Below are 14,264 nucleotides of genomic sequence, written 5' to 3' on the forward strand. Positions count from 1 at the left end.
GTGTGTGAACTAGCATCGCATTAGTTGCAATCCTTCCCTTGAACCCAGATTCTATAGACTGAATTCTCTTTGAAATCGTGCTGAAGCCAGAAGTGCTGCTCTCAGGTACCCATCCCAGTATAATCAGTTGTAGAATAACATTGGTGTCCTTAACAGGGTCCATAGTTATGCCCTGTTACGTTTATAGATATTTATTTTTATTTATTTGTTTGTTTGTTTCCTGGGCTCCTTCATTCTCCCTACACCGATCATTCTAGTCCCATTATAGATTTACCATCGTTTTTCCCTGCAACTCCTCATTTCTAGGCTTGTGGCTATCTGGAGTGTAATGGGTTGGAGGAATCAGAAATGCCCTTTGATGGCTAACTCTCAGTGAACTGTGGAGTTCAGAACATCTGCCCATAGTTCTGAAGCACAGAAAAAAAAAAAAAAAAAAAAGAGTGTTTGACTGGAGTCATTGCTGGTCAGAATCTGTTTTATGCCACGGTAAAAATTCATCATCTTCCAGATCAGTGAGAGCTTTCTCTGACTGGGAGTAGTCCAAAACTGGAAAATGTGACCCCATGTTTAGGCAGCAGAATTGCCATTTGATTTTTTTTTTTTAATATAACTGAAGAAACCAGATATTCAACTTGAAATGAACATGACAGAGATGATGTCTTTTAATTCCTATAGTTTAACAACACTTTTTTTTTTTTTATTTTTTTTTTTTTTAAGAGGAACCTGTAAAATACGGTCATGACAAAGAGTATTGCAAAGTAAAAGTTTTCTAATATGAGAGGGGAACTTTTTAGCTCTTCAAAACCACCCAGAAGCCTGAAGTAATATTGATTTCTGTTGTGACACTGGAGCAAGAAAAGACATAAGACAAAAGGTATTTGAAGAAAGGGAATCAGATCAATTGCTTTCACTTTGCAAAGGTTAGTCAAAAGTTTTTTTGCTTTTTGGTGGTCTTGTGTCAGAAACACTTTTTAAGTATATTCTAAAATGATCCAGAAATAATGGCAGTGAAGGAGCCTGATCAGTCTATGCAAGGGAAAATGACTGGTCCCAGCAGAGGGTAAAATCTCTTACATACAGGTACTTAACAAGTCCAAAATAAATGTATATGTGAAAAATGAGTAAATAAACACAAATAGACACAGAAAAATGAATACTAAATGTTAAACAGAAAACTGGATTCGGTCATAATAACATTGTACATGTATGTCCCAACATGAATGAAACTTTTTGGCCCTGATAGTGTCCAACTACAAGTAATGATGGAAAAGTATAAACACAAGCAAATATATATAATACTCCCTAGTATCTTCCCTACCTACATACATTTGTAGTGTCTAGACTTAATAGGTTGGGTATGGTTGCTATATAATTATATAATTCTTAATATATTTATTTTCTATAAATTTAATTGGTCTCCCCTTGAACCAACAGAGCAATGTCAGCATTCATAACTGTTGATGGGAAGGAGTTCCTGAGACTCTCACTGTTTTATGTGAAGAACTACTTCTTGTTGTTTGTTCTAAGCTAAGAACCAGTAGGGTTTGTTTCATGCCCTCTGGGTCTTCTGTTGGAGGAGGGAGTGAAGCACAGTGTTTGGTCAGATACATTCCATCCAAAAAGGTTGTCTGATACAGATGCTAGTACACTGAAAATGTCACCTGGTCTAATTCAGTTCTGTGATTAAGACAGAAACTAGACGTAACAAGTGTTACAAATGTCTGTGCAGATGTCTCAGCTGTTTGACACTTCAAATGAGAATATAATAATTTTTCATACTTTACAGTATGAAGTACCATTTTGGTTGGTTTATTATCTTTTTCAATTGTTAAAGAAGCATGATAGCCATCAACAGTTTTGTTTTCCCTAGAAACGTGATTATTTCAGAGAAGGTAGTGGTGGAAAATGTTAATTATGTGGAGTTTCAAGATCTGGCATTGCTGTATTTTTCAGTTCTCACTTAAGGTTACATGTTGAGGTAATCTCAAGTCTTAAAAAAAAAAATTGGTTTTCATGATGATGGTTTGCTTCTGCCAGCTCTGGTGATATTTGGGTGGGGAAATACCAGGACAAGCTGTAATTTTTGAATATTCCTTTACTACTTGCAGGTAAGTAGTGTGCGGAGGAAAAGATGGTCTTTATTTTACATTTCCTTGTCTAGTGTCAGAAAGCAGAATTTTTACATGGGATAAAACAGACCCCTTGTGTTAACAAGTGAAACTCAGATTTAAATTTAATTGATGTATTTCTCTGAGACTGCACCTTACTATTCAGGTGACAGCATATTGTCAAATATCCATGTGTACTGGTTCTGCACTGTTCCTTGAAGATTTTCGGTAGCACATCATTCCTGACAAAAGTTGTTAGCCTGTCACTAAAGGATAAAATAGAGTCAAAATAAGAAGATTAAAGTTAAGAATGGATAAATAACTTGCCACAAATAATTTACCAAATGCAAAGTCTTGTTTTTATTCTTGTACAATGTCAAATTAGCGTCAAAAAAAAACAAAACAGTTTGCTATGTAAGTTTTTTTTGCTAGTTTTTCAGCAAGTTTCATTTTTTTCCCTCTCCTACTCTGCCTCTTTCTACCCCATATTCATAAAGTATATGTTTTCCAAGGAGCATTATATATGTGAACCTGCAGATATGAGCAAGATTTCTTCACAGCATTTGCCCAGACAAGTTTTACTGTGCAGATGTTAATCAAGAGATGAATAAAAGTTACGATTTTCATACCCTGAAAATTAGGCACACTATACACTTCCATCTTTTGGAAATCAAGACCATTATATTATTTTAAATAACAATTTCAACAACAGAGAAGACAATGCATAGGGATCCTAAATCACTAATCCTTTTTCTTTTTGAAATCCTTGACCACATACCAATTCTCTCCTTAGGAGTGTTAGCTTCTATGGTGTGTGGAAATTTTGTGTTTAGGGAGTAGGTTTTTTAAGTGTTCTGAAGACCAGACAGATTTGCAATTGTTGACATTCGAGGGGAAATTAAAGAATTTTTTTCCACAATGTATTTAGTGGTTGTCTGCATTGCAGACACTTACAGATGTATCTTTTAATCATCATTAACAGCTGACAGGTACCACACAGGTGAAATCAGGTAGAAAATAACATTGCTGAAACTTTCTCAGTGTGAAGGTTACACAGTTAAAGGAGTTGCAGTGTTAGTATAAAGCCTGGTAGTAGAAAAGGAAATTGAGATGCTTCTTTATTGTGTGTGGGTTTTCTCTATCTCACCTGCTCTACAGGTGACCTTCTTCTGAGCTAAGTACTCCTGCAGTAATGAACAATGTTGTGCCTTGCTGAAGATAATACAGTGAAGGGACCTCTCTTGTTGTTACCTGATATTTTTACTTGATGTTACTTTTTCTAATGTTGATGGGATTTTTGGAAGGAGTTTTTTTTCAGAACTGTCAAAGATCAAGTAGGCTATTATCTTCCTGTGATATAAACTGAGGAAAATTACTTTTTCTTGTGGGGTGACTATTGTGGAAAGCAGTGATAGTTGAAGGTTACCTGATTCTGTATTTTATTTATTTATGGTTTTTTTTCTGACTGGAAGCCCAGGCAAGACTCGGATTGGGGATAACATGTGCATGCAAACATGCATATGATGATTATATTTTTTCAGCAGTGGGAACTTTTTGGAGCGTCACTTGGGCTTTAGATGAATGCAGAATGATTGCAATATGTAAGCCTCCAAGACATGGACTGCTGCTGTTAGATCAGTACCAAAGGGATGTGACACAATTTTCTCAACATTCAGAGTTGGAGTTGGCTTTTCTTTGTGTGGTCATTCAATGATAATAGATACTTGTAGAAAGGCCTCAGAACTTAAGTTTTCTGTACCTGCTTCAATGGGTTTTAGAGGCTACCTGTGTTTGCCTTGTTAAGCACTGTCTCTTGGATCTCCCTCTTCTGCTAATACAAATTCTGACTCCCAAGAGCATGGGAACTGTGTTAGCAACTTTCAACACAGTTGCTGCGTTTGAAGAACTAGAAAGTATGTTTAAGACTGGGATTTGAGGTTGCTTCCTTTAATATCCAAGGGTTTTCATTATTATTGACTTCACCAAAAAAGAAAGACACTGCATGTGCCATGGCACCATAAGAACTTGCTTTTTCCAAGCATCTCTTCTCTGCTTCCACTCTCCTACCAGCTCACATTCAAACTCACCTGTGCCTCTGCTTTCACTTCTTGTCCTCTCTCTTTTAAGCCTGTAATCTCTGCACAATCTACTACTATGCTGCTAGTGCCACAAAACATCCGTTGCAGTTATAATGGCTGAAATAGGTCAGTATGTGATTTCTGTGCATTTCCAGTAGAGCAGTACTGGTGTGTTGACACTCTTCAGACATGGTTCTAACAAGGTTTAATTGTCAGAGTGAGGTTTCTGTATCTTCATACTAGGACTCTTAAATTTACATTTTGACAACTGTTAAAGTAAAACCAGTTTGAGTGGTAAGCTTTTTCATGCCCAAGGGTCTTTGGTATTCCCATTCTGTTTTGGGGAGTCATAGTTTCAGTCAAGCTTGTAAGGTTTTTGTTTGTTATCAAAAGTCTAGCTGTCCATAATCGAAACACATCCATGCACACAAGAGCCCTGCTGTTCCAACTTGGTTTACGAGGCAATGTTTTTAAGACCTGGGCAAAACTGCATGCAAAGAAGATGCTGCCAACTTCGTTCACATAGAGTTAGAAATTTTGAAGAAAAAAATATACAACAAGGGAAATAAATAATAACATGCCAACGAATAAGATATTGGCTGCTTGCCTGGAGTTAATGTTTTACTTTTATAATTACAATGTAATTATATATGTATTACTTACATATATAAATAAAAGACACTCACCAGAGGTGAAGGACCTGAGATAAACTAAGAATTTCTTAGCTGGTTTTAACATAATTACAAGGTGAAATAAGTGGTATTCATGAGACCTGAACATCACTACAAAGACTAATGCATTATTGATGGTAATCTCCAAGATGAATCATTGCCTCTATTTTTTCTATCATTCTTTCTCATTTTAGTGAAATTTTGCCTTAAATTCTTAAGGAGAAAATAAAAATCATTATCTTTATTTTTGAAAATAAAAATGCTCTATTTAAGAAGCATGCAAATAAAAACAGTTTTGCCAGTCTATATTTCCCTTGTGAATCATAAAGAGTTTCTTTGGTCACTTTATTACTTATTCCTTTAGAAGTAAAGTCCATATCATTATTTTCTGACTTTATATGATGTTTGAAGGTTACAGTTTTTCTAAGGCTAGCTCTTCCCTTATCTTAACCCAGCAACTGAAGTCCCACATTTGTATCTACTGGCCATTAAATTCATATGAGAAAATAGTGAAAGACTGGGATATGTGTTGTTCCTTAAACTCAGCACAGGCTGATTCTAAGAAATATATATATAGAAAAAATATATACGTATAGGGGAAAAAAAAAAGCTACTAAACTGTTCTGCAGGGCCCCCTAAACAATGACTATAACTTACTATTGATTCATGAAAAATATAACTAAAATACACATATTTTTTTAAAAAATATAAGCACCTAAGAATGAAAATAAAATGAAATATCTGGAACTCTTCCCAAGCAAGCAAGCTGAATTGTCCTTAACCTTGGAAGTATTTAACATATTTGGATGGAACAACTGATGATATTGTGTATATCAATAAGACTAAATATATAAATAATGGATAATGTTTCCTGTTTAGAGTTCTTTATTATCCTTGTTTTAACCACATTCCAGATCAGAGTTATGGTATTATGAACACAGTGAGTAACAACCAGATTTAAAGTGTTATTTTTAGTCTCTTTACTACTCCTTATCCATTAACTGAGCCCTGAAAGCCCAAGGGCAAAGCATTAGCCAAAGTATTATTAGTCATGACCCCCCCCTTTTTATTTTTATTTTTTATTTTTTTTATTGACAGGGAGAAGCTGAAGGATAAATCTCTTATTTGAGCAGAACTAAGAATAAGGTTTCATCTGTGCTTGGATTTTCCCTACTGATTTCAGTGACAGTAGTGTTAGGCCACTTGTAATTGTTTTTAGGCGTATATTATTTACAGCTGTACCTGAAGAATGCATTGGAGATAATTTTACAATTCACTGCTTAGCTTCCTTTTCTAGCTATTTTTCCTCTGTCTGAACGTGGCTCTTGGAAAATAAATAAGTGTATGACAAGGGTGTGCGCTTTTAGAATATGTTAGTTAATCAAGGTGTAACTTCCACATTAAAACAAATCCTTCATTCCATGGTTCTTTTGAGACAGTTCTGTTCCTGAGCCAAATGGGCTGGATTATTTACAGGATATATATATTTAGTATTTCCTCTTTTGATCTGAAAGCTGAGACAGCTGTTTACGCAAACACAAAATAAATGCCATTAACTAATACCTGAAAGTCTTATGACACTTTTGTTTGTTCTGTGCCTCCGTTAATGTGGTAACATGAATAAAGCATATAGGAGCAGCAGAATTATCACAGCAGGAATTTCAGTATCCCCAAAGTTAGAAAAATCACAGAATCACAGAATTCTAGGGGTTGGAAGGGACCTCGAGAGATCATCAGGTCCAACCCCCAAAAAAGGCCTAGGAGTTCTGTAACATGACAGTTCTGTATTCTTTTTTTTTTTTTTCTATGTTCTCTCTGACTTTAATTTGCCTCTTGGACAGGGGTCCAATGCTTAAATGTCAGCTAAAGCTGTGGTAGTTTTGAAAGTGCTACACTGAGCTACTGTGAGCTGTTTTAATAGTTTCATGTCCTGGGAACTCCATGACTTCCATATCATCCATATCATCCATATCATCCTGTTGATTTTTCTCCTCCTAAGGTGGTAAAGAAGCTGTTACCACCACTTCTCCTTGTCTCTCCACACTTATTAAAGCTTCCCTTATTGCTTGTTCCAGCCAATGTCTAGGCAGCAGAACTGAGAGGATTTAGACACGGTCACCTCTGCTCAATTTCAAGCAGTTCTATCCTGTGAGCCTGGCTGTGGCTCTGCTGTTGCCCATTATTCATAGAGACACGAAGATGCTCACTACAGAACTGCAAGCAGAATGATTTGCGGCCCCTTTATTCCACCAGTTGTTCACAAGATGATTTACGGAGTTGGATTCTAGTGAGCTTAACTAAAGGTGGGGGAGATGTAGGCTTTGTTATTTAAGGCAGTACTAAATAAAGGCTGCCCAAGGAGCGCGTGAGCTGGACTAGCAAGTAGCCACTCAAGGGATAGGACCATAGTTAATTCCTTGCTTCCTGTGTGCTGCCAGGAAATAGTTATTAATGATCTGGACTCTCCGTAAAATCTTCCTCCTGGGACAGTTCCTGAGCTGAGCCTGTGCCATTCACTGCCATGCTCCTTGTTCTCACAGATGCATTCTTATTTAAGGAGAGAGCCATAACTTCTTGTTCCTTCACCCACATGTACAAATTGCTCAGGTGACAGTCTAGCTCAGTCTAGTTGTTTGGCATTGTTGGTGTACTCTTAGGTACTAAAGGCATTTTGAAACTTATTTATTTATTTATTTTAAGTGGAAGATCCGTCTTTGCTACTTTTCATGTATGTGATTTTCACCTTGAAGAGCAATCTGTTGTACACTGTTGTACATGTGCTGTTCGAGGTTCTTCATTTTGTATCGAGTTGGGCTGACTTTGTCTACTGATTTGAGTGCATCTTCTTGTAGGCAGGTTCTTTCCATCCACTAGACAACATGTTTAATGACTACTAGTTAATGTAACATCAGTACATCCAGCACTCTAATGTAATAATAAAAATGACAATGTCATAAAGAAAGAATGTTTTAAAGGTAAAGGGGTCTTGTGACTTGTTCAAATGCAGCCTGATACTGTTCTACTTTGGTGACAGGCACATTGAAGGGCTCTAAAAGAAGAAAGAAATAGGAATGGAAATGCAGGTATTTTAAAGGGAAGAAGTTTTTCACCCAGTACCAACAGACAGAACGAGAAGGAGCTGTGTGTGCCCCAGAATTACTTGCACGATGTGTGAAAACTGCAAATCCTAGAGTTACCTATGTTGGTAACTTAAAACTACATGAAAGCCCATAGGGTGGTGGTGGTGGTGGGGATACAGGTAGCAGAGAGTAAGATGTAAGTAGATATGGACACCGTGTTTTTTTTTTTTTTTTTTTTTTGGCACATATTCTTACCATGATGTCACCTGGACTAATCTGATCCTTAGAAGGGAGACAAATTTTGGCTGAACTTCATGTGAAGGATCTTAAGGGCACAAAAGTAGTCTTTTTTGGCTTCCCAGCTTACTGCTGTGGCAGGGTGGGTCCTAGGCCCTTGTATTTCCTCTACTGACAGACATTAGCTGCCTGTCCTATTATCAAGGGAAGGAAGAGAGGTCAGTGCCATGAATCTTTGAAATGAATCTGCACCCTCTTCAGGGTCCTCTGTGTTACTGTTCTGCAGATACAACACACAGCCTGGCTTTTTAAAGGCCAAAATGGAAACATTACATAATGCTACTTCTCTCCCTTTCCATTAAACAATTAGAAGTCCCCTGTGAATGTGGAGAAGCTGGTTTGTATATTTTTGTTAATGACAAGCAAATCCATTTCTGTTGCTTAAAAGAAAGTGCCGTGGCATCAGTCTAGAATTAATTGAGTTTTAATACAATTCTGAATGTAATTTAGACCCCAGAGTCCTTGCTACAAGCTGCTGTTGTTGTGCAAAAAACACTTCTCCCCCCCCCCCCCCCCCGTTTGGCACAATTTGTAAATTCCAGCATCTTAGGCTTTGCAGAACATAGTTCTACAGTCTGGCAGAGGGATAGCAAACACAAAACTTGATATTATACCAAGCAACACTGCTTTGACAATGCTGTGCTTGCAATCAAGCCTACAAATGCTGCTGCCTGCTAATTTGTGTGTTCTAATTTTTGTGTTCTAAACAGCAGCACTTGTTGTATGGGACCTACTGCTAGCAGAATTCAGCTGCGTCCTTACTATTTCTTCTTAAGCTGAAATATCCTTTTCAAAAATCCTGTCTCCGTCTACTTTTCTAGTTTCAGTAGTAATTACGAAATCATGAGATAATAATGGTAATCTGCTGATGTCTGTCATTGGTGACAATAAGAACAATAAGTATAATGGCCTTGATTTGGGAAGTTTGTACGTTACATAAGAAGGACTGTGCAGGTCATACATAAGGCCCAGTAACCCCTGCCAGTGGCCCTAAGGGGAATCACACAACCACAGAATGCCTGAGGCTGGCAGGGGCCTCTGGGTCCTTCTGCTCTGAGCCCTGCCCCAGCAGGGCCACCCCGAGCAGGGGGCCCAGCCCCACGTCCAGGCGGCTTCTGGAGATCCCCCAGGAGGAGCCCCCACAGCCTCTAGGCAGACTGTGCCTGGGCTCCATCTCCACCCAGCCCAGAAGTGCTTCCTGATGTTTAGGCAGAACCTCTTGTGTTCTGGTTTGTGTCCATTGCCTCTTGTCCTGGCAGACGTGGAGACCTACCTGTTGTCAGAAGTGACCAACTGCTTCTACCTTCTGTGTTTGTCTTTCATGCAATTATTTATACGCGTCGTAACCTTTTGTCTTAGTCCCGGTCGCTTTGTTTTCTTAAAAGCATTTGATGAGAGACTTTATCAAAAGGCTTTTCGAAATACAGAAAGACTGTATCAACCAGATCTCTTGTTATCTGCAAATTTGCTGACCCCATTTAAGAAACTCCAACAGGTTTGCAAGGCAGAAATTAAATTTGCAAATGCCATAGGGACTGTTCCAAAGTGGTTCACATTTATCCAAATGTCCACTTCACCAATTCTTTGCTAGTTTCCACTGATTTGGCCTGTTTCTTCCATGTCCCTTAGAAGCTTTCAGATTTGTTTTTAATTGTCACTTTTGTCCTCAGGTAAAGAGCAAGGCATTACACACTGGGAATTTCTGTAGTAAAACACCTTTTCATCCTTGAGTTTTCTTAGGTTTTCTTAGTCAATAGCTATATATGTATATATACATACATATATATATATATATATTTTTTTTTTTTGGTGTGTGTGTGTGTGTGATGTTTCATAGTAGTTACCTCTAAGCAAGTCCTGGGATTTGTTAGTATTCCCTTTGCCCATTTATCCATTATGTCTTTTGAAGTCCCTCCAGTTTCAGAAACAGAAGGGTGAGAATATCAAAGCCCATTTTCTTCTGCAGTGAATACTAATAAGAAGAATTATTTTAGTTTCTCTGCAGTGCTTGTCCTCTCCTGAACTTTAACTTTATAGCTTTCACATGTTGTTTCTCAGACCCATTTGGGGGTCCTCCATTATTGTATCTTCACACTTAATCCACCAGAGTTTGACTGCTCCTGTTTTCTTCCTTTGGATACAACTCTTTTGACAGATGTCTTCTCATGTATGATAACATTTTTTGCTTTGTTTCTTGGCCAGGCTAGTTTTCTATTGTCCTTTATTGGCCCTGTCTTCAGACCTGGTATGTGCTGGCCCTGTCTAGTATCACCCATGAGGTTTTCATTCTTTTATTCAACTTCAATTCTTTTTTAAAAGATTCCACGTTTCTTTCTGTAGCTCCTGTTTTTGAAGCTGAATGCAACTCCTGTGGATTTGTTGTAAATGTAAAAAAATTATTGTAAAAATTTAAATGAAAGTAAATGAGACCCCCCCAGCCACTCACTTTTTCTTATTTTGCCCTCCCCCCCCCCTTTTTTTTTTAATTTTAATTTTAGCCTTTATGTAGGAACACGTGATCTATGGGTTTGCATCCTGTTTGTCTTCCAGTTAGGAAGTGGAAAATAAGGAACATCTATACATCTATTTAACTATTTCCATTTCGTAACCTACCCTTTATTTGGAAACACAGAATTTCCATGTTTTCATCCATTGTAGTGCTCTTATAAAAATGTGTTTTCTCCGGTACTGTTTGCATCCCTCACTGTTCATTCTAGCAGGTTTAGGTTAGACTTTAGGAAAATCTTTGTAACCACAAAGAGAGGGAAGTCTTGGAATCTGCTGAAGAGTTTGTGGGATCTCCCATATTAGAGATTTGAGAGAAGGTTAAGGATAATCTGGCCGTGGTTAGTCCTGCTGCAAGATGGGAAGACAGGCTGAAGTATCTATGATCCTGCACTGCTTCATATGTAAAGGCTCAGATAATTTGTCTAAGAAAAGAAGCTATCTCACCCTTACAAAGCAGCTATTCATTTCCATGCATCAAAACCATTCAAGCAGAAAGAATATCTTCCTCATTTGTAAGTAGGTAATGGTGTATGTTCAGCTGGAGAACATAGCACCTAACTCCAGATTGATTTGGGAGGTGTTATATGCTGATGGGAAACTATACAGCAGTAAGATATTCTAAGTGATTAGGAGGAAATTCTTAAGTAAGGTAAGCTGTGGAACTTCTTACCAGAGCACAGTAAACTCAGGTTTACAAAAGGGAGAATAGACAAGTTAATTAAAGGGAAATCAATTGAGAATTATTACATAAATAAAACCTTGGCTCTGAGCTATAAACATGAGCATGAGAGAGTAATAGGTAACAGTGATGGTAACAGTGATGGGGAAGGATATCATATATGCCTGACAGGTTTATATATTATTTCCTTATGATCAATAGCAAAACCCTATTAAGACAGGTTACTGGGCTAGAGGGACCTTTCCTCTGAACAGTTGCTGTCACAAACCAGGGGAGATTGGAAGCTGGAATTGGAGGGCATGACAAAGTATTGATGAGAGTAATCCTTGTTAGACTTTCTCACATCTTTTTACGTAAATTTCATTGCTATTGTAAATCAACTTGGTATGCAATTGCAGTTCCATTATCTATTTTCCAGAGCTTCTAGGAAAGATTTTTATGAGTAAGAATCATGTGCTTCCCCCCATCCCCTCCATCCCTTCTTATACTTTTCCATGATTATAGACAGGAGGCTCATATATTGGATCTGCTATTCAGTGTCCTGTCTGTCCTTCTGAAAAGGTACAAGTTGAACTATTGACAACTCTAAAAGCAGGGTGTGAGATGGCTAGGAACACTTTAGTCTCAGAAAGGTTCCTGTTGTTGTGCTGTGAATAGTATGAACTGAAGAAAATGTGTCCTTTTGGGTTTTTTGTCTGCCTTCCTTATCCTGCACACCTGTAAAAATATTCTGATCATTTTAGATGCACTGCTTTATAAATGCATTATAAAAAGACACGGGTAGTTTGGACAAACTATCTTTTGAAAAGAACAATACAAAGGAAATTATAAAGAGTTTCATAGTCACCATATCAGTTAAAATACTTCTCTGGATTGATACTTCTTCTGTTTGAAAATTCCTTTGTGCTTATGGGAGGGGATATCATGTTAATTTCCTTCCAAACACAGCTTGGGGAAGAAACAGGTTAAAACCAAAGTATAAAGTAAGAAATAGCTTGAACAACAAAGAACAACAAAAAGGCAATGCTAAACTGGTGCCTAGAGTTAGTCCCAAGGGCATCTATGCTTGGCTGTGTGCTTAATTTGCAAACTCTGCTAAAGAATAAGTTGCCAAAACTCAGACAAGATTCAAATTAAAAGTCTGTGGCTCAAATGATTTATTCTGCTGAAGTCTCCTCACTGTTGTTAAACATTCTGAGGTTAGTTCTTGGAAAAGGTGGAACAGAAAGAATTGGGAACTTGGTCCCTTTCTGGATGGAAATGTGATGCCAGTTTGTGTGTGGTGATAAATTTTCTTTCCTTGTTTCTGTACTTTCACCATGATAAGCACTGAGATTTGTACTTGGTTTCCAGGACCCACTTCCATATTGATACACTTTTCAGTCATGCTTCAGTGTGTGCTCCGAAATTAAAAAAAAAAAAAAAACAAGGGGGAAAAGAAAAAGATTTCCCCTGGAGATATCCATATCATTGACTAGACTAAGCAGGATTAAGAAGAGAAGGAATGTCATTGGAGGTTGCTACTCCTCAGATACATATTAATGAGCTGAAAAACAGCCTTTCTATTCCAGTTCTGGTGACTGTACCTGACAGAAACAAATTCGGAGTTGTGAAAAACCTTCCTTTCCCTTCCCCTCTTCCTCCAACTTTTCTGATTCTCCTGTGAATAGAAAACTTTTGTCTTAACTGCTCTTTCAAAGAGTAGAGTCTCCCAAATATTTAAAGATAAGTATTGATAACTTAGAAATTTGATTTCTGAACTGAAAATATATTTATACTGTAAATAAACAGGGTGAAAGTTTCACAAGGCTGTATTGAATCTTGGAAAGGTGGTGGGGACAGGTATGAGAGAAACAACAGTCAGCCTTCTCTGTGTTGTACCGTAATCATTTGTTCAGTGGCAAATACAGTTTTATGGAAAATCTTTTTTTTTTTTTTTTCATTTCTCAACCTTTAAAATATAACTTAAAATTCATGCATCTTGCAAGGTTCTGAATTATTCAGCAGAGATCTTAACCACCAACATCAAAACAATACAAAGGAAGGAATTCATGAACAACTATACATTATCCATGGAAGAAAAAGTATTTATAATTGCAGAATTCCCAGTGTATCAACTGTATTTGGTCCCGTGGTGGAAGATCTGGTAAGGTTCCTTGTCTCTAAGAGCTGTCATTCTACAAAAACACAATATACAGAGTAATGTTAACCTGTTTTACTGTTGCAAAACAAGAGACCAGAGAGGCTAACTGCCTGTTATACAAGTGTTGATTAGTAAATCCAAAAGCAGGGTTCCTGAAAAGTATCAGGTATTTAATTCTTTTTGAAGTATTTTGTGCCTAAATCCTGGTAAAGATTGATGTGTAAGAAAGAGAGACTAATAACTTCATTTTTCAGAGGAAACTTAGTAATGTCTTTCCTGAGACCTAATGCTTCCAGGTACTTAGTTTATTTGGGGAGTGAGGGTTGGGGGGAGGAGGCTGGAAGCAAAGGCCCTCCCTGAGCCCTTTGTATTTTCTGTATAGTTCGGACTTAGAACCTTAATACATACTCAGGTCCCTGATTCTTCTGATTCCAATTAAATTTAGGAATTTGGATGTTTTTCAATGAATTTTACAAATCTCTATTTGCCTATCTTGCTCAGATGTTGGTTAGGGAAGGTATTTGCAAGATTGGTTCAATTGTAAGCATCCTGAAGTCTTTGTTCACAATAGCAAAAATAAAAGGAAATGTAGGGTGAAGGTCAAATCCAGAATTTTAAAAGTGGATTTAACTGTTCTCCCTGTGAGCCATTTTTTTTTTTTCACCCATGAGGATGCTTTATATTAACCAATTATCCTAAC

The 14,264-nt window shown here is 37.4% G+C and overlaps 1 long non-coding RNA gene across 1 annotated transcript; it reads right to left on the reverse strand.

Moving 5' to 3' along the window:
- Positions 1-10,326: 10,326 nt before the first annotated feature.
- LOC310898564 lies at positions 10,327-11,340 on the reverse strand. Its single transcript, XR_014583431.1, has 2 exons — positions 11,187-11,340; positions 10,327-10,602 (listed from the first exon to the last, which is right to left on the reverse strand). It is a non-coding gene; the product is annotated as an uncharacterized lncRNA (long non-coding RNA).
- Between the last annotated feature and the right edge of the window lie 2,924 nt (positions 11,341-14,264).

Source organism: Anser anser (genome assembly GCF_964211835.1).
Source record: "Anser anser genome assembly, chromosome: 4".
NCBI lineage: Eukaryota > Metazoa > Chordata > Aves > Anseriformes > Anatidae > Anser > Anser anser.